This window comes from Bos indicus x Bos taurus, chromosome 18 (assembly GCF_003369695.1).
Source record: "Bos indicus x Bos taurus breed Angus x Brahman F1 hybrid chromosome 18, Bos_hybrid_MaternalHap_v2.0, whole genome shotgun sequence".
Classification (NCBI taxonomy): Eukaryota; Metazoa; Chordata; class Mammalia; order Artiodactyla; family Bovidae; genus Bos; species Bos indicus x Bos taurus.
Genome location: NC_040093.1, coordinates 7,676,738 through 7,695,276, shown reverse-complemented (window position 1 = coordinate 7,695,276; position 18,539 = coordinate 7,676,738). Strand labels below are relative to the sequence as shown.

The 18,539-nt window shown below is 40.2% G+C and overlaps 1 pseudogene; it reads left to right on the top strand.

Annotated features, from left to right (window-relative positions):
• Nucleotides 1–12,263: 12,263 nt before the first annotated feature.
• LOC113875606 lies at nt 12,264–15,912 on the top strand (annotated as a pseudogene).
• Nucleotides 15,913–18,539: the final 2,627 nt, after the last annotated feature.

The following is an 18,539-nucleotide window of genomic DNA, read 5'->3' as shown; positions in this document are numbered from 1 at the left end:
AACTGATGAATGGGTAAATGTAGCCATATAATGGATATTTCTTAGCTATAAAAATAAGGACTGACGTGCTACAACATGTTGGAACCTGAAAAAAAAACAAAAAACATTGTGCTGAGCGAAAGGAGCCAGACACAAAAGGCTGTATGTGGTGTGCTTTCATTTACAGGACATGTCCAGATAGGTAAATCTGTAGAGACAAAGTAGCTGAGGTCAGCGGGTAGGGGATAGGCAATGGAAAGTGACCCCTTAGTGGGCATCAGGTTTCTTCTGGAGGTGACGAAACATCCTGGAGTTAGTGGAGATGGTTTCCTCCCTTGATAAATATACTAACACCTATGCAGTTGTGCCCTATAAAAGGACGAGTTTTATGGTATATGAATTATGTCTCTATGAAAAGCAGTCACCACCAAGCCCTATCTGGCTACCCCGGTTTAGGTAAGTGGATTTATAAGAATAAAATAGAATTGTTTTCTCCCCTCTCCACAAAGTTATTTATACTCCAGTTGGCCCTCCATACCCTTGGGTCAAAAATATTTGGAAAAACATTCCAGAAAGTTTCAAACATCAGAACTTGTACTTGCTGCGTTTGTTGTTCAGTTGCTCAGCTGTGTCCAACTCTGCAACCCCATGGCCTGCAGCACACCAGGCTTCCCTGTACTTCACTGTCTCCAAGGTTTGCTCAAACTCATGTCCACTGAGTCATTTACATTGCAGTAGGTATTATAAGTAATCTAGAGATGGTTTAAAGTATACAAGAGGATGTGTGTAGCTTGTGTGCATTGTTAAACGTAAGGGGCTCGAGCATACGTGGATTTTGGCATTCATGGGGGATTCTGGGGTTAACCCACGTATACTGAGGGATGACTGTTTCACGTGCTGTTTTCAAGAAGACTTTCTAACACATTTGCTATCAATTTCTATCTTCATTTCACTAGAATTAGAGGATATGTTTGGTATTTTAAAAAATCCTTTGATTACAGCCAAGACTTACTTTGGGCCCAATATGTGGTCGAGTTTTATAAATCCTTTTGTGTCTTTAAGAGGTGTAGTCAGCAATGGAAGCAACATTCTGCAAAGTCCAAAAGGCCAGGTTTATTGTTTGTGGTAGGCAGACCTGCTATTCATTTCTCAATTAATTCAGCTTTTAACAAATTAATACTAAGGAAATTGCTTAACTCCCACTTTTAATTATAGAATTGCCGGCTCTTCCTGTTTTATTTTTGCTTTATATATTTTGAAGCCATGTTTATAGAGGCATAAAATGAAGACTTTTTGTATTTTTGGTGAATTCAGTCTTTTATCATTATGAAACTGCTTCTTTATACTGAACAAGACTTTTTCATGTCAAGTCTTGTTTCTCTGGAATTAATATAGATGCATCAGCTTCTTTTGATTAGTACTTTCTTGCCAGGCTTTTTCCATCCTTTTACTTTAAAACTTTCTGCATCCTTAGGTTTTATATATAGCAATTATAAATGGCATATTTTGGAAAATCTACTCTGACCATCTTTGTTAACTGATACTTAATTCCAGTTATACTTAATATACTTAACGAATATATTTACACCTAAATCTGCTGCCTCCCTTTATGCTTTCTATTGCTTCTATTCTTCTATGTTTCTTTTTCTAATCACCTCTTTGCTGATTGACTTAGGATTTATTTTACCAATTCATTTCTCCCCTCTTCTGGTTTGGAATACACCGACTCTGCTTGCTTTTAGATGTTCCCCTAGGGCAGTGGCCACAGGACTGGAAAAGGTCAGTTTTCATTCCAATCCCAAAGAAAGGCGATGCCAAAGAATGCTCAAACTACCGCACAATTGCACTCATCTCACGCTAGTAAAGTAATGCTCAAAATTCTCCAAGCCAGGCTTCAGCAATATGTGAACCGTGAACTTCCTGATGTTCAAGCTGGTTTTAGAAAAGGCAGAGGAACCAGAGATCAAATTGCCCACATCTGCTGGATCATGGAAAAAGCAAGAGAGTTCCAGAAAAACATCTATTTCTGCTTTATTGACTATGCCAAAGCCTTTGACTGTGTGGATCACAGTAAACTGTGGACAATTCTGAAAGAGATGGGAATACCAGACCACCTGATCTGCCTCTTGAGAAATTTGTATGCAGGTGAGGAAGCAACAGTTAGAACTGGACATGGAACAACAGACTGGTGCCAAGTAGGGAAAGCAGTACGTCAAGGCTGTATATTTTCACCCTGTTTATTTAACTTATATGCAGAGTACATCATGAGAAACGCTGGACTGGAAGAAACACAAGCTGGAATCAAGATTGCCAGGAGAAATACCAATAACCTCAGATATGCAGACGACACCACCCTTATGGCAGGAAGTGAAGAGGAACTAAAAAGCCTCTTGATGAAAGTGAAAGTGGAGAGTGAAAAAGTTGGCTTAAAGCTCAACATTCAGAAAACAAAGATCATGGCATCCGGTCCCATCACTTCACGGGAAATAGATGGGGAAACAGTGTCAGACTTTATTTTTCTGGGCTCCAAAATCACTGCAGATGGTGACCGCAGCCATGAAATTAAAAGACGCTTACTCCTTGGAAGGAACGTTATGACCAACCTAGATAGCATATTCAAAAGCAGAGACATTACTTTGCCAACAAAGATTCGTCTAGTCAAGGCTATGGTTTTTCCTGTGGTCATGTATGGATGTGAGAGTTGGACCGTGAAAAAGGCTGAGTGCCAAAGAATTGATGCTTTTGAACTGTGGTGTTGGAGAAGACTCTTGAGAGTCCCTTGGACTGCAAGGAGATCCAACCAGTCCATTCTGAAGGAGATCCGCCCTGGGATTTCTTTGGAAGGAATGATGCTAAAGCTGAAACTCCAGTACTTTGGCCACCTCATGCGAAGAGTTGACTCATTGGAAAAGACTCTGATGCTGGGAGGGATTGGGGGCAAGAGGAGAAGGGGACGACAGAGGATGAGATGGCTGGATGGCATCACTGACTCGATGGACGTGAGTCTGCGTGAACTCTGGGAGTTGGTGATGGACAGGGAGGCCTGGCGTACTGCGATTCATGGGGTCGCAAAGAGTCAGACATGACTGAGCGACTGATCTGATCTGATCTAGGGCAGTATTTCCCCACCTAAGTACTCACGGAGGTTTTCAGCTGGATAGTTTCTCGTGGAGGCTGTGCTTTAGGAAGTTTGTCAGCATCCCTACTGTCCACTCACTAGCCAGCAGTCACAGCACCACCCCTCCTTTGTGAACAGAAATGTCTCCAGCATGGCATACACAGTGGAAGGCAAAATCCCTCCTGGCTGAGAACCTCTGCCCTAGAAATTACCATACGCATAGCCAACACATTAAAGGCTAACATCAAGACCTTCATCCTCATGGTTAATGTGAGAACCTTAGAATCTTGATACTCAGAATCCAGAATGGACCAACAGCCTCAGCTGCCCCCAGAGGCTTGTTAGAAGTGCAGAATGTCTGACCCCAACCCAGACCTGTTTGATTTTATATTTAGAATACTTCTTTTGTCTTGTATGCTGGAAATCTTAGTTTTTATTGAAATATATAAGATATAAAAGTATCACAAGTAGATTATATGTTAGTTATACATTCCATATATCAGGAAGGCATATACAACACCTATAATAATTCCAGGATGACTAACAAATTTACAGATAGTCTACTGAATATAGCTCAACATTTTCTTTATGGCTCATTTTTTGGAAGAAATTTCCCACTTAATGTGACCTGAGGTTGGTCACATGGCCCTTCTCATCCACCCACTCACACTTGAGAAGTGCTTCAGCCATGGGGTGCATGGAAAAGGTCACTGGCCATGGGGGCCCATCCTCCCAGTTCTCCAGTCCTATCTTCTCCACGTGGAGAGTGACTTGGCTTCTGTGAACTTCACATTGGGAGAATAAAATGATGAATGCGTGGTGATGAATGTATTGCTATGAGCAGCACCCCAGTCCACAGGCTCTGCTTGCTGTGCAAGCCTGAGCCTTTCTTTAAAAGCTGCAGTTTGCCGCTCCAGGTCCTTGATCCCGTTAGAGTGAAGAGACCATGGTGGAGCCGGGATGAGCTTCGTGGCCCTAATTCCTCGTTCCCTGCAGGCCCAAACCAACAGTGGTGCGTCACTCATCTCTTCCATGACACTGTTCATGAGAACCGCCACACTAACGTTGTCTCCCTATTTATGACTCCACTTTGGCTGGAATTTTTTTTTTTTTTTTTAACGCCAGCTTCTCCATTCAGCCCTCCAACTGCTTCAACCTAGATGACCTCAAAGTGGATGAGTTTGGGGAGCCATTTGGTACCTTTGGCTGCTTTAACTTAAATGGTCAGGGTAGAGGTTCTAGCAGAGCCCTAGAATCACTGTGCTCTCAGGAGGTCTGCCTGTGGTACATGAGATGCGGGTGTCTTGGGTGGCTCGGATCCCATGGAGAAGGGCATGGCAAGCCACTCCAGTATTCTTGCCTGGAGAACCCCATGGACAGAGGAGCCTGACGGGCTACACTCCATGGTATCTCAGTCGGACATGACTGAAGCCACTGAGCCCACCAGCGCTGGAGAATTACTATGGCTGCCCAAGCAGATAAGGGCCACACGAGGGCACTTTGTTCCTGATGTGCAAACTGTCCAGGTGAAGGACAAGATCTTGCTTACTATCATCAAGTATGGATGGAAGGCACCAGGTTCATCTTTCCAAATGAGTGGTGACAGGCCTGAAGACATCTTTCACATCTTTGTGCTCAAAGACAAGTTCCACACCCACTTCGGCAGGGATGCATCAGTGTGGTCTGGAGTTTATCATGGAGCCACAGGGACACGGCACCTGGATCCTTTAGTGTGTGTGAGTAGATGGTGAAGGTGAAGATGATGGGGATGTTTTCATTCATTACCACCAGGCTGGCTGTTCTTTGTCCCCCTTTATTCATTTCCTAGGCATTCTACCTCAGCCTCTTTCTCACTGTCTGCCTCATTTCCCCCTAAGGCAGCATGTGCTTCCCTCATGAACACTCCCACCACTACTGGAGGATTTCTTTACCCCACAATGAAATCATCATGACAGGCATGTAGTCTGCATAGGGAGGGTCTCCTCTTTCCCATGGTGCCACCAAGGGGGAGATGTCAGGGTCAAGTTCATATTGTTTCCAGATGGGGTAACATCAGAAGACAGATCCTGACATATATTTAGGCTTTACTTGCTCTTCCTGGGATCCACATTAAAAAAAAAAATTATATATATATATATATATATATATATATATACACACACACACATACATATACATACACATACATACACACATATATGTATCTCCGGATCATACCTCCATCTAGTACCCTTCCAGAATTACTTCTCCTTGACACTGATGACATTTTCTAAACTGCAGCAACAACAGTGCCTCTGATTCTGGGGAAAACACCCCTGAACCTGAACCTCTTAGGAGTTGCGCTGCCTTGTAGAGAGAGGGCATGGGGAGAACTTGCCCATGTCAGGGTTCAACTTCGATGTCCCTAGCTTGGAAGCCACTTCTATCCAGTGGCTGGAGAGAGACCTGGATGCTACTCAGACATAGGAAAAGATTTCTTGTCCAAGCCTGCAAATAGCACGTCTTCTTTCCCCTCCAGTTTTTAAAGGCCTGCCCTGTGCTCCTTCTGGCCGGGGTCCAGCAGTCAAATAGCCGGGGTACTACAGACTTGTTCATGCATCATTACCCTTCTCACAGAATTGTTTGCCCAGACTCTAGGTTGAGACAGGAAGGAAGGGCAGTAACCTCTCAACACTTTTCATCTGGGACAAGGAGCTGAACAAGGCCCACGGTGGGGTTCTTAATAGCTCTCCGGCTTCCCCACACTTGGAGCTGGAAGGTCTATTTTCCCTAATACTCTAGGTTATATGCACACAGGGTAAGGGAACAGCAGAATGGGAACTGCTCTTAATTTCCATTAAGGCTAAGCTCTAGGGTGGGGAGCAGATTCCAGTCTTCAGCCTCCACTGGGGCAGGGGGCAGCTACTTGCCGTGAAGAATATCAGGGCCACAGGTTTCCCTCCACCCTTCTAAAGTCATAGTCTAGGCAACTCAAACTTCTAGTTCTAATTTTGCAACACATGGAGCTACTTTTCTTTTACTCTTCTGGAGGCTGGGGTGGGGCGGGGGGAAACCCAGCTCTACAAAGCCTGTAACCCCACTCACCCACAAATACGTAATGTTTAAAATCTTGAAGGAGAAGAGGGAAGGCCTTCTGGAGCCAGGTCCTGGGGTGGGTCTTTACTGTTGTTCAGTTTCTCAGTCATTCTCTTTGCGACCCCATGGACTTCAGCACGCCAGGCTTCCCTGTCCTTCACTGTCTCCCGGAGTTTGCTCCAATTCATGTCTTAACTAGATTTTTTTTTTTTTTGACAAGACCCTGTATATTTTTTTTGAGATTTGAAAAATCATAGTAAAAATACTCATAAAATTTACTATCTTAACCATTTAAAATTGTACAGATCAGTGGTATTAAATATATCCAGAATGTTATGCAAACATCACCATATCCAGCTCCATAATTCATTTCATCTTGTAAAACTGAAACTCTATGCCCATTAAACAACAATTCATTAGCTTCTCATTTTCCCCTTCCCCCAGTCCCCGGAAACTACTGCTCTACTTTCTGTCTCATGATTTTGACTACGGTTAAGTATATCACATCCATGGAATCATACAGTATTTGTCCTTTTGTGACTGGTCTATTTCTCCTAGCATAATGCCCTTGTTAACTGAAAACAACAAAACAGCATTTTACCAGACAAGTGGGTTTATGCAGGAGCAACAGAGAATTGCAATTTGGGACAAGCAAACTCCGGCGAAACATACAGAAGTCCAGTAAAGCAAGTAAGAGGAAACTTTTATAGAAGAGAAGAGGCAGTTGGCAGGGGCTGTAATAAACAAAAAGTCCATTGGAGGAAACCGGGAGTTCAAAGTGCAGTGGCTTTTCGTTGAGTTGTAACAGTCTCTCATTGGCTGAGCTGTTGTCTGGCTTCCTGTTGCTAGTGGTAGTCGTAAAGTAGTGTCACTTCCTGCCAGAAATGCAAGGTAACATCTCTTCTTGCTGGGATCTGTATTGCGATCCAGAGGTACATGTGTGAGTGCTCCCCCTGCTGGTCACCCGACAGCATTTTAGTGAGATTTTCCTTTATTCGTTCACATTTCTCAAGTTTCATTTTTGTTGCATTATATTGCAGAATTTCCTTTCTTTTACATTTTATGTCTATACTGTCTTTTACTTATCTGTTCATCTATTGATGAACTGTTGGGTTGTTTCCATGTTTTAGCTATCAAACATCTATTTGGGACCCTGCTTCTGATTCTTTTGTATAGATACCCAGAAGTAGAATTGCTCGATCATATAGTAATTCTATGTTTAATTTTCTGAGGAGCTGCCATCCTGTTTTCCAATGGCTGTGCCATCTTACATTTCTGCCCAACAGTACATAGAATTCCTTCCAATTTCTCCACATTCTTGTCTTCACTTGTTTTCTATTGTTTTGATAGGAGCTATCTTAATGGCTGCAAGATGGCATTTCATTGTAGTTTTGATCTGCATTCCCTGATGGATAGTGATGTTGATCATCTTTTCTTGTGCTTATTTGTCATTTGTATATATCTTCTATGGAGAAACGTCCTTTCCCAAGTTCGGAATTGGGTTATTTCTGGGTTGTTTTTTTTGGTTTGTTTTTTGTTTAAGAGTTTTCTCCATATTTTGGATATTAATGTCTTATCAGGTATATGATTTGCAAATATTTTCTCTTATTCAATGAATTCTCTTTTTACTCTGATGATTCTGTCTTTGATACACAAAAGCTTCTTAAATTTCAGGAGGTTCAGTTTGTGTTACCTGTGCTTTTAGTGTCAAATCCAAAAAATAATTGCCAAGTCTAATGTTGCAAACTTTTGCCCTATATTTTCTCCTAAGAATTTTATTGTTTTAGGTCTTACATTTAGGTCTTTGATCCATTTTGAGTTAATTTCTTTGAAATTTTATTTTATTTAACTTTACAATATTGTATTGGTTTTGCCATATATCAAAATGAATCTGCCACAGGTATACATGTGTTCCCCATCCTGAACCCTCCTCCTTCCTCCCTCCCCATACCATCCCTCTGGGTCGTCCCAGTGCACCAGCCCCAAGCATCCAGTATCATGCATCGAACCTGGACTGGCAACTCGCTTCATATATGATATTATACATATTTCAACGCCATTCTCCCAAATCATCCCACCCTCTCCCTCTCCCATAGAGTCCAAAAGACTGTTCTATACATCAGTGTCTCTTTTGCTGTCTCGTATACAGGGTTATTGTTACCATCTTTCTAAATTCCATATATATGCGTTAGTATACTGTATTGGTGTTTTTCTTTCTGGCTTACTTCACTCTGTATAATAGGCTCCAGTTTCATCCACCTCATTAGAACTGATTCAAATGTATTCTTTTTAATGGCTGAGTAATACTCCATTGTGTATATGTACCACAGCTTTCTTATCCATTCATCTGCTGATGGACATCTAGGTTGCTTCCATGTCCTGGCTATTATAAACAGTGCTGCGATGAATATTGAGGTACACGTGTCTCTTTCCCTTCTGGTTTTCTTGGTGTGTATGCCCAGCAGTGGAATTGCTGGATCATAAGGCAGTTCTATTTCCAGTTTTTTAAGGAATCTCCACACTGTTCTCCATAGTGGCTGTACTAGTTTGCATTCCCACCAACAGTGTAAGAGGGTTCCCTTTTCTCCACACCCTCTCCAGCATTTATTGCTTGTAGACTTTTGGATTGAAGCCATTCTGACTGGCGTGAAATGGTACCTCATTGTGGTTTTGATTTGCATTTCTCTGATAATGAGTGATGTTGAGCATCTTTTCATGTGTTTGTTAGCCATCTGTATGTCTTCTTTGGAGAAATGTCTATTTAGTTCTTTGGCCCATTTTTTGATTGGGTCATTTATTTTTCTGGAATTGAGCTGTAGGAGTTGCTTGTGTATTTTTGAGATTAATTCTTTGTCAGTTGCTTCATTTGCAATTATTTTCTCCCATTCTGAAGGCTGTCTTTTCATCTTGCTTATAGTTTCCTTTGTTGTGCAGAAGCTTTTAAGTTTAATTAGGTCCCATTTGTTTATTTTTGCTTTTATTTCCAATATTCTGGGAGGTGGGTCATAGAGGATCCTGCTGTGATGTATGTTGGAGAGTGTTTTGCCTATGTTCTCCTCTAGGAGTTTTGAGTTAATTTTTGTATGTAGTGTTAAGTAAGGGTCCAACTTCCTTCTTTTGCATGTGGATATCCAACTTTCCCAGCCTCATTTGTTGAAAGAACTGTCATTTTCCCACATTGCCCAGAACTTGGGTAAGAAGATTTCCACTTGTTCCAGGAAGCATTCTTGTATCCCCTAATCAGGATTGTGTAAGATCTTTATAATTTTCTCTTTGAGAAAGTCATGTCTCTCTCAGCATTACATCCTTATCATTATGACTATTAAAGAATGTGAAGAAACGTCTTAGATTTTACCCTACACACAAGAAAACAAATTATCCTGTCAACTTCATGGATCTGTCAGAAGGCATGAGACTCCTGGGTCTGAGAAGAAAGATTTTATCATTCATGACACAAGAACAGCAAGAGCTTTGCGTTTTCATTTGTTCTTGTCTGTATCAGGCTTCTCAGAGGTGATAAAAAGAGGCCCCCAAAACACATAATAGGTTTACATCACAAGTGAAGATGTGAAGAAGAAATCCAAATATTTTAATGTTGGTCACGAACAAACCTGCCCAAATTTTGCCTCAGAGGAAAGCATTGTTTTTATTATGCTGATCAAGTAATTAACCTGTCCTTTTCCCTGGGGAATATACTGTAGACATTGTCTGAAGCTGGTTGTTATATGAAAAGTTCTTGAAAAGATAATTTAGGACAGAAGCTTACACAAACTGTGAAGAAACTTACAGCAAAACTTGTCTCTCAGCACGGTGCAACTTTCCCTTTAAAACATGAGCCTAATCAACCTTCTAAACAAAAAGGCCCACTGAAGCTTTCTGGTCCCAAGACTAAACTTGACTGTGTGCACACTGGGGTTGTAAATATTGGAAGAGTTACAAGAAGAGATGGGATCACCAGGAAATCTGACAGAAAGCCAGTTCCAAGGGTGAGATGATGTCAAACTGGATGAGGCAATGATAGAGGACAGCAAATAAAAAGCAAGGCAAGCACAACATTTTCAGAAGAAGTGGAAATGTGTTATCTTGAAATGTAAAGAGACAAGTTGCTACTGACATATATAACAAATTATTCTGAATAGATTGCTGATGTAAATTTTAAAGATATAAAATGATGTTTTTAGAAGAAAACAGAGAACATTTCTGAGCTCTAATAGGAAAAGACTGTTTTTAAACAGAGCAAAATATCGACTATAAAGGAGGACATGACAGATGAGCTTGTATTGAAGTTAAGTGCTTCTACTCATCAAAAGAGAAGATAGAAAACAAGATGGAGAATTCGTTTCATCTTGCAAAACTGAAACAGTAACTCCCCATCTCTTCTTCCTCAGTACCCTAACAACTGCCTTCCTGCTTTTATTGCTGTGATTTTTACTATGATAAATATCTCATAAAAGTGGAATCATACAGTGTTTGTCTTTTTGTGACTGGTTTATTTCACTTTATATAGTATCTGCAAAGTTTGTCCATGTTGTGGTATATATCATTATTTCCTCCTTTTAAGCCTAAATAATATTCCATTGTATGTAGATACCAGTTTGTTTTTGCATATGATATGAGAAACTATTCCAGTTTGATTGTTTTGCATGTAGCTGTTCAGTTTCCCAACACCATCTGTTGAAGAGACTGTCTTTGCCCTATTGTATCTGCTTGCCTCCTGTGTCATAGAGAAATTGACCATTAAGTGTAGATTCATTTCTGTTCTATTTATTCTGTTCCATTGATCTATGTGTCCCTTGATCTTGTGTCAGTACCACACTGTTTTGATGCCTGTAGTTTTACAGTGTAGTTTGAAATTGGGAGCAAGATAGCTCCAACTTTGTTTTTCCTTCTCAAGATTGTTTTGGCTATTCAGGGTCTTTTGTGTTTCCATACAGACTTTATGTCTTCACTCCAGGCTTTCCCCACCATGGTTTTATTTGGGTATGAATACATACCCATTCACTGTTATACCCTGAAACATGCTATCTTTCTTACCCCCTGACCCATGAGGAGGTAATGCTCACATAGACTATAGAGTCCATGGAATTCTCCAGGCTAGAATACTAGAGTGGGTAGCCGTTCCCTTCTCCAGGGGATCTTCCCAACCCAGGGATCAAACTCAGGTCTCCCACATTGCAGGCAGATTCTTTACCAGCTGAGCCACCAGGGAAGCCCAATTTTAAGGCAGCCTATAGCAAATATTGTCTGTGGATTGTTGCAGGGTGAAAGGATTACAAGCAGAGGAAAGGATGCCTTTTTCCTGCGTCCAGAAGTCTAGAGATATACCTGTTCTTCTGTATATGAAATCATCATCCAGAGATACACAGGGACCATGTAAGTTGATTTTATGAAGGTGAATGTGACAATGTGAGTTCATATGAATGTGTGTCATGTGTTTAGGAATATGATGTGTGTTTGGGTGTGGTGAGCATGTGCACAAATGTTTGTGAGTTTTAAACTATAATTGTGCAAGTACTATATACATAAGTATGTGAGTATTAATGCACATGGGTGTTTGCATCTGCCTGTAGGTGTTCAAATGAGTTTGTGTGCAGACTTAGTTGACCACCAAGTATGGCTCCAAATCCCTAACTTGAAAATCGGCAGTGATTGCATCATGACGCTGCATCAAATGTAGATGTATTTATACGAAAAAACCAGATTTCTTGCAAGTCCTAATTTATATTTCTTAATATCAGAGTACCAAGTGCTTATTCTTGAAAAATAGCACAATTAATTAATTAATGTAGAGCACTGTGGTAACTATTTTATCTCTTTGAATGAAGTAATTGAGTATTGGTTCATCTGATATTTACAAGAATGGTAGAATCTGTCTGTTGAGCCGTCAGAACTAAGTGCTCATTTGTGAGACACTCGTTTTGAACCTTCTCATTTTTTCCATGTATATTGTTCTGTTGTGTGTCAGTTGCTCAGTCATGTCTGACTCTTTGAGACCCCATGGACTGTAGCCCACCAGGCTCCTCTGTCCGTGGAATTCTCAAGGCAAGAGTACTGGAGTGGGTTGCCATTTCCATCTCCAGGGGGTCTTCCCAACCCAGGGATCAAACCTGTATTGCAGGCAGATGCTTTACCGTCTGAGCTACTAGGGAAGCCCCATATTGTTCTGTGTCTGATTCTAATTGCTAATGGAGGTGAATAATCATAAAGTAAATTTTTCTACAACATCTCCATGTTGATTGGCATCGATTTATGCAAAGCATCCAATTAATTGGCTCTGATTTGTGCTGACATTTTCTATAATGAGTAATGTGTCCTGTTCTTCCTTTTACTTGTTTCTCTTTGAATGTTTTTCCCAGGTATTTTGTCCCATTCCATTTCTCTAACAATACTTTAATTGATCATTCAGTTTAACGGTCTGAAGATTAGGAGAGCTCTAGTTTCAGGGTAGAGAAACATCTCAGGGAAGTAAAGAATGCAGAGGGACACACAGTTCATGCCAGTCCCTTATGTGTGTGACTTCAGAAAGTCCAGCTTTCCTCGATGTGAGACCCTGTCTGCCTCCAGGGATCATGGAAAGTAAGAAGGCTCTTGGAAACACTCCTTTAGTCTCCTAAGGGTGCTAACTAGAAACTTGTAATTGTTTCCAGTAATTAACAACCGAGAGAAAAGTTTCCAGAAATGTTCTCAGATCCCAGGCCTGCACTCCCATTGCTGCTGCAGGTGAAATGATAATTGCAGCTCTGATGGGAGGGGAGGGGAGGACACAGCATCTCAAACCCATATATCAGGATCCAGTTGCCTCCCTCCCACACAGACACTAGGTATAATGACCACCAGAAAGCCCACTCTCCTGATAGCAGGAAGGTGTCAGGTAAGTGTTTTCCATCTCATTCTAAGCAGCAGAGTCTATAAGAGAAAGTCAGATCAAGAGTCTGGAGAAGAGATCATATCAGACAAAGGCAATCTTCTGTGTAGTAACTGGATTCAGTGCCAACAGCGGGCAGGATGGTGTAAGTCTGAGGCATGAGCTGAGCTAATATTGAGAGATGGGTTTCTAGAACCCATGGCAATCTCTAAAGACCCTTCATGCAATCAAATGTAATCCTCTGACAGTTTCTGTTGTGACTCAATCCACGTTACAGCAAAACCTGATTTTTAAGGTGCTTAAAAATATTTGTGATGAAAGGATCCTAGTCCACATTGGGGAAATGTCATTTGTAAATAAGTATATGGTCTATCATTTGGTAATATTTAAGCTATTTGTTAACTATACTGAAAAAAGCTTTGCTTCTCACTGAGTTAAAGCTCTTGGGTTTAACTCATTCATGTCCATCAAAGCCATTTCTAGGCAAAGAATGAAACTGCATACATGGCATAATTCCAATAAAGATATTTTTCTCAACTTAAAAAAAATTGTATTTTAACTGGTAAAATACATTTGTAAAATCAATCTGCTGTTGAGTCTGCCTTACAGGAATTATAGACTCCATGTTCAGGATGACTAGAAGTTCACCACCAATCCATACAGGTTTGCACTAAAATGTATGATGGATCTGAAGAAATCATCTAATCCCATGCAGAAAGTGTGTCTAAATGAAAACGACTTGAATAGAAAGGGTTGTTCCAGTCCTGGATGTCTGATGCAATTAGTGTAGACAGTAGCTTTGCCTGAACTGAAAACCTCTGTAGTGTGTTCATTCTGGTGAGGTTACTGTCATTCTTAGATTTAAAGAACAGTTGACATGGTAATTGTAAGTTAGAGGCAGCAGCTGCCAGTCTCCTAGCATGTTGATTCTTTTTTTTTTTTTTTTAAATAGGCTACTATCAATCCAAAAATCCAGTCTCTGAATTTATAAAATACATAAGAATACATGCCTTGCAGATGCTATTTTACACATATGTCTGGTATGTCAGTGGCATGCACAAATATTATTTCTTTGTTGCTATTTTTGCTTAGCTCTGGAATTAACAAATAGATAAGTATATGAATTGAAAACAACAATAATTCAGTTTTTGCACTCTTTTATCATGTATTAGTGTTTTATGGCTCAAAGTTTACAATGTTACTTGTGCTTATTCAATAATTCCTGTGATAGGTACATTATACCTACATTACAGACATAAAAGCATCCTAATACCATTCCAGTACTGAGCCATTCTCATCTTCATGACATTAAGTTATCTTGGGCAGGTTCCTGCCATATGCCATATTCTGCTGCCAGCAATCCATATATATGTATTAAGATATCTAAAACCTAATACATAGTACATAGTGCCCTAAAGAATAAAGCTTTACAAAAATGGAATCTTCTTATAATAAAAATATAAAAGACCATTGGTCTAAAATCAAGTTAAGAAGTTGTGAAATCAAAACTAAATATGGGTATGGGTTATTATTTGAATACAACTAACTGGTTTTTGGCAGAGCTGGTGGGTCAGTGCACTCTCTTGACCAGCCTAATGAGTTTCTAAAGTCTTCACTCTGCCCTGTGCAGCAGATCTCAACAAATACATAACCTCTCTGTGTTACCTTTCCTTGAAAAAATTGAAGTCACAGAAATCCCAGGCTCGTGGATTTGTGAAGAATGAAGTGATAGCATGGAGTGCCTTCAACAAGTAATTTTGCATTTTAAGTGCTCTTTCAATGTTATACATTGAGCCCTTTTAAGGCTACTAGTAGCAGAAAAGCATAAAGCAAAATTTTCCAAGTGGGACCTGAGGATAAGTGGAGAATATTGGATTTCAGTGGACATGATGCATACAGCACACACCTGATGTTCCCATAGAGACAATAACTCACAAGACAAGTACCAGTGACTGTGAACTGAGAGGATGGCTGGCAGCTTTCTCATAATAGGCATGATCATCTTAACACAGACCGTGGTTGGAATCCTGGGGAATTTCTCACTCCTTTGCAGTTATATCGTCCTTCACATCATGGGTTACAGGTTAAGGTCCACAGATTTGATCCTTAAGCACCTGATTGTGGCCAACTCCTTGGTCCTCCTATGTAAAGGGGTCCCCGAGACAATGGCAATCTTTGGGTGGAAGCAGATCCGCAGTGATTTTGGCTGCAAACTTCTCTTCTTTCTACACAGAATGGGGAGGGGAATGTCCATTGGCAGCATCTGCCTCTTGAGTGTCTTTCAGATGATCACAATCAGTCCCTGGAACTCCAGGTGGGCAGCGCTGAAAGTAATAGCTCCCAAGTACACCGTTCCCTCTATTTTCCTGTGTTGGATCCTCCAAATGCCGGTAAATGTCATTTTTCCTATCTTTATAACTGGCAAATGGAGTCACAATAACATCACAGAGGAAAGAGATTATGGCTGCTGTTCTAGTATTCAAACTGACCAGAAGAATATAAAAACCAGAGACGCCTTGTATGCAGCATTGCTGTCATCCCCTGATGTTTTATGTTTGGGGCTCACGCTCTGGGCCGGTGGCTCCATGGTTCTCATTCTCTACCGACATAAGCAGCAGGTCCAGCACATTCGTAGGACCGATGCCTCCTCCAGGTCCTCCCCTGAGTCCAGGGCTACTAAAACCATCCTTCTCCTGGGGGGCACCTTTGTCTGCTTTTATACTCTTTCCTCCATCTTTCAAGTTCTTCTGGCTCTTTTTGTTCAGCCCAGCTGGTTGTTTGTGAACATGACTATAATCATAGCAGCATGCTTCCCAAGTGTCAGCCCCTTTCTGCTCATAAGCCGTGACTCCAGTGTACAAAGGCTCTACTTTGCCTGGGAAAGAAATGCAAAGTCCTCTACTATTATGAGAAAAGTGTGAATTTTATTTATTCTGTAATGAGCCACTGCCAGCTCATTTATTCACCCTCAGAATCCTAATTTAAAATTTGAATTTCAAGATAATATACAGGACATGCCAAATGTCTTCTTCAATATAAAGACCAATTGAAATATATTGTCATGAAATATGAATACCTCATAAAAAATCATATCATTGAAGTTTCCTTGTGGAAAAGGAGTTCAGAAATTTATGCAATAAACAAGTCTTGAAATGATATGCATATTATAAAGTGTTCAAATGTGTTACTTTCAGTCTAACAGAACGAATTTCCCACAAATGAAGTAGGTGTGGAATTATAGATAAAAGTATACATGAAAACGAATCAGTGTGTACAGTAGTCAGAAATAAAATGGAAGAAATTAATGTCCTCACAGAGTAAAGAATACCCTGGTTACTACGCGAAGGTAAAATCAGGTAAGAATTTGGGAGCCAGTTACAAGTTTATAGTTCACATTGTTAAGAGAGATGGCAGTATTTATTAGAAAGAGTCTTGCAGGGAGATTAGCGCATTTAAATATTTTCATGTAGAAATGAGCAGTTTGAAGTGAAGTACAATACAAAACACACTGAAAGAAAAATATATTTCAGCAGATTTAAAAAACTGAAATATATTTGACATATAACATTGTGTGAATTTTAAGTGTAAGATGTGATAATTTGTTACACATAAATATTGTGATGTGACTGCCATTACAACCACATATCACAATGCATAACTTTTCTTTTACGTCAAATTTTTCCTTGAATTATAGTTGATTTACAGTATTATAGTAGTGGCAGAGCTACAACATTGTGGTTCAGTATATAGGTTATACTTTGTTTAAAGTTATTATCAACTATTGGCTATATTCCCTGTGCTGTAAAGTATGTCCTTGTAGTTTATTTATTTTCTACATAGTAATGTGTACTTCTAAATCTTTACTCTGTCTTGCCCCTTCCCACTTTCTCTCTCCACTGGTAAGCACTAGTTTATTCTCTATATGCGAGAGTCTTTTTCTATATCATTATTTCCATCCATTTGTACTAGCTTTAGATTCCATATGTCAAGGGATAATATACAGTATTTAACTTTGTCTGACTTAATTCACGAAACAGAATGATTTCCAGGTCCATCTATGGTAGAAGCAGCGAAATTTTATTCTTAAAGGGTGAGGAATATTCCATTGTGTGTGTGTACTGAATTCATTAGTTTTCTGGTGGAGACATTAGGGTTTTCTATAGAAAGTATCATTTCTCTATAGTAGTGACAGTTTTACTTCTCTTAGGCATTGGATGTCTCTTATTACTTTTTTGTCCAAATACTGTTAAACCAGAGTGGCAAGAGTGAGCATCCTTGTCTTGGTCCTGATTTTAGAGGAAAAAGCTTTCAGATATCCACCTCTGTGGGTTTGATTTGTTACGTGGAGATGTATTTTCTCTATGCTCATTTTTCTGAGAGTGTTTACCATGAATGGATGTTAGATTTTGTCAATGCTTTTTCTAAGTCTATTGACACAATCTTGTGTTTATCTTCCTTTTTTTAATGTGGTGCATCACATGGATTGACTTGTGGATTTTTAACCATCCTTGCATCTCTGGAACAATGCTACGTGGTAATCATTTATGGTATCTTTAATAGATTGTTGAATTCTGTCTGCTAATATTTTGTTGAAAATTTTTTTCAACCATATTCATCAAGAAAATGATCTGTAATTTTCTGTAGTGTCTCTTTATAGTACTGGTATCAATGTAAAGTTAGCCTGATATAATAAATTTAAGAGTGTTCTCCTCCTCTTTAATTTTTGTAATAGTTTAAGAAGGGTAGATTTTATTTTTAAAAATGCTTCATAGGATCACATGTGACACCCTCAGGCCCTGGACATTGTTTTCTGGGAGGTTTTTGATTCAGTTCAGTTCAGTTCACTCTCTCAGTCGTGTCCGACTTTTTGCAACCCCATGAACCGCAGTACACCAGGCCTCCCTGTCCATCACCAACTCCTGGAGTTTACCCAAACTCATGTCCATTGAGTCGATGATGCCATCCAACCATCTCATCCTCTGTCGTCCCCTTCTCCTCTCACCTTCAATCTTTTCCAGCATCAGGGTCTTTTCAAATGAGTCAGCTCTTCACAGAAGGTGGCCAAAGTATTGGAGTTTCAGCTTCAACATCAGTCCTTCCAAATAATATTAAGGACCGATTTCCTTTAGGAAGGACTGGTTGGATCTCCTTGCAGTCCAAGGGACTCTCAAGAGTCTTCTCCAACACCACAGTTCAAAAGCATCAATTCTTCAGCGCTCAGCTTTCTTTATAGTCCAACGCTCACATCCATATGTGCCTACGGAAAAAACCATAGCCTTGACTAGACAGACCTTTGTGGACAAAGTCATGTCTCTGCTTTTCAATATGCTATCTAGGTTGGTCATAACTTTCCTTCTAAGGAGTAAGCGTCTTTTAATTTCGTGGCTGTAATCACCATCTGCAGTGATTTTGGAGCCCCCCGCCCCCCCCACCAAAATAAAGTCAGCCACTGTTTCTACTGTTTTCCCTTCTATTTGCCATGAAGTGATGGGACTGGATGCC